The sequence below is a fragment of the Orycteropus afer genome, unplaced genomic scaffold (assembly GCF_000298275.1).
Source record: "Orycteropus afer afer isolate SDZICR_OR568_19922 unplaced genomic scaffold, OryAfe1.0 scaffold00459, whole genome shotgun sequence".
In the NCBI taxonomy this organism is placed as follows: domain Eukaryota; kingdom Metazoa; phylum Chordata; class Mammalia; order Tubulidentata; family Orycteropodidae; genus Orycteropus; species Orycteropus afer.
Window position 1 is genome coordinate 1421441 of NW_006922046.1, and position 2460 is coordinate 1423900.

Below are 2460 nucleotides of genomic sequence, written 5' to 3' on the forward strand. Positions count from 1 at the left end.
TTTTTTTTGTGAACTTTGTGGTTTTTGATTGAGAACTTGTCTGGTATGGACGTTTTCCCTTGGGGTATTTTCAGTACTGTTTCTGCTCCTGGCTCCAGATCAGAATTTGCATTTTTGGCTGAAACCTCACACCCTGAAGAGATATATAATTCCAAATCCCAAAATCACATGATATATAGACCTTGGTTGCAAATTGCCTTAAAGAAGAATTAAAACAATTTACTGTGTCTTCTTGCATTTCCAGCGTTAGCTACGATTATTTCAGTAATTCATATTTAATAGGTGAAAAGTGTGCATTATCATTTCAATGTTTATTTCATTTATTAATACTTAGAATGAGAACCTTAAAAGAATTATCTGTTTATAAATGATTGGTAGTTGAATTTCTTTAATTTTTCTTTTCTTTGAAGTCTTATTTCCATTTCTAACCATGTAATTGTCCAGCTTGATTATTATTATTTACCAATAACTTTTGTCATTTGCCAAAAGTCAGATTGTAGGTTTAGAGGATAAAGATATTTGAAAGTGTCTGCACTCTTTTGGCACCTCTTGAGCTTTTCAAATTCAACCTGTTTTCACATACTTTATACTATGTGATTAGAAATGAGACTCACAGTTGTGATCCTGAACCATTGCTGAAACTGAGTTTGGTGTTCTAGTTACTTTTGCTGTGTAACCAACCTCTCCAAACTTAGTGGTTTAAAATAGCAACCATTTTACAATGCTCATGGATTCTCTTTGTCTGTAATTCAGAATGAGCACAGCAGGAAGAGTTTATCTCTGTTCCACAGTGTCTAGGACCTGAGCTGGTAAGACTTGAAAACTTGTGGTAACTTGATAGTTGTAGTCTTCTGAAGACTGATTCAGTCACATGTCTGGCTGGTGATGCTTGCTTTTGGCTAGGACCTCAGCTCAGGCTGTCATCTGAACTACCTTACAGAGCAGCTGGTGGGTTTGAACCACCAGTCTTCTAGGTAGCAGTCACATTCCTTAGGCACTGCACCACCTGAGGTCCCTCAAACACTGTGTTGTTGTTATGTGCCATCGAGTTGGACCCGACTCATATCAACCCCTCCTTGGGTCTCTGAGGCACTATCACTACAGAAGTAGATTGCCCCATCTTCCTTCTGAGGAGTGGCTGGGGGGTTTGAACTGCCAGCCTTCTGAATAGCAGTCAAGTGCCTTAGGCACTACGCTACCAGAGCTCCCTATAGGGTCACTATGAGTTGAAATTGACCAAATGGCAATAGGTTTGTTTTTTGGCAGTAGGTTTAAGGAGCCCTGGTGGACAGTGGTTAAGCACTTGGCCACTAACTGAAAGGCTGGTGATTGAAGCCCACCAGCAGCTCCACAGGACAAAATACCTGGTGGTCTGCTCCCATGTATTTCCCATTGCCATTGAGTCAATTCTTACTCATAGCAACCCTATAGAACCAGAGTATAATTGCCTGTGTTAGGCTGGGTTCTCTAGAGAAACAAAAACCAGTAAAGTATATATATGTCTATATATATAGAACTTTATCTTAGGAAAATGGCTCATACACTGGCAAGTCCAAAGTTCCTGGATCAAACATCAAGCTGGAGGCTTTTCCCAACTCTTGCAACTGCAGGGGCTGAAGAGCTCGAGGCTGACAGGCAGTACACCAGCTATTGACTCCAACTAATGACGAATCCAAGATCTCCAGGCCGAATGGTGGACTGTTCACTCAGGGACAGTTGTAGGCAGCACAACAGAATCCTGATCCATTTGAATGTCTCTCTTCCCAGGATGTCCTTGGGTATACTGGAAGCAAGCCACACCCCTAGGGAAACTCCCTTTCAACATATTGCCTGCTCAAAACATAATCATCTGATCCCATCGTGGGAATAACCACATCACAACAGCTTAAACCACACAGAATTGTGGTCAAGCCAGGTTGACACACAGCTCCAACTATTACACTGCCCTATAGAGTTTCTAAAGTTGTAAGTCTTTGCGGAAGCAAACTGCCACATCTTTCTCCCACAGAGCAGCTGGTAGGTTCAAAGGGCCAACTTTTTAGTTAGCAGCTAGTTGCTGAACCACTGCACCACCCCAGCTCCTTTCTGTGAAGAATACAGCCTAGAAAACCTCATAGGACTGTTGTACTCTATCCTATAGGGTCACTATAGGGTCACTATAGGATAGCAATTAGTTGGAACCGACTTGTTGGCACATAACAACAAGAGTAGTTAGGTTTAATATGAAACCATGTTGTTGTTGTTGTTATGTGCTGTCGAGTGAGCCCTGACTCATAGTGATCCCTCCTTGGGTTTCCAAGGCAGTATCACTACGGAAGTAGATTGCCCAACCTTCCTTCTGACGAGTGGCTGGTGGGTTTGAACGGCCAGCCTTCTGGTTAGCAGTCAAGTGCCTTAGGCACTATGCTACCAGAGCTCCAAATTTTATTATGGTATATGCTTTTATTATATTCCTCTTTT

At 41.9% G+C, this 2460-nt stretch overlaps 1 protein-coding gene across 1 annotated transcript in view; it reads left to right on the forward strand.

Annotated features, from left to right (window-relative positions):
- TDRD12 (tudor domain containing 12) overlaps window positions 1-2460 on the forward strand; it is a gene marked incomplete at its 5' end in the record, with an annotated part of 227744 nt that overhangs the window by 85883 nt on the left and 139401 nt on the right. The window lies entirely within an intron of this gene.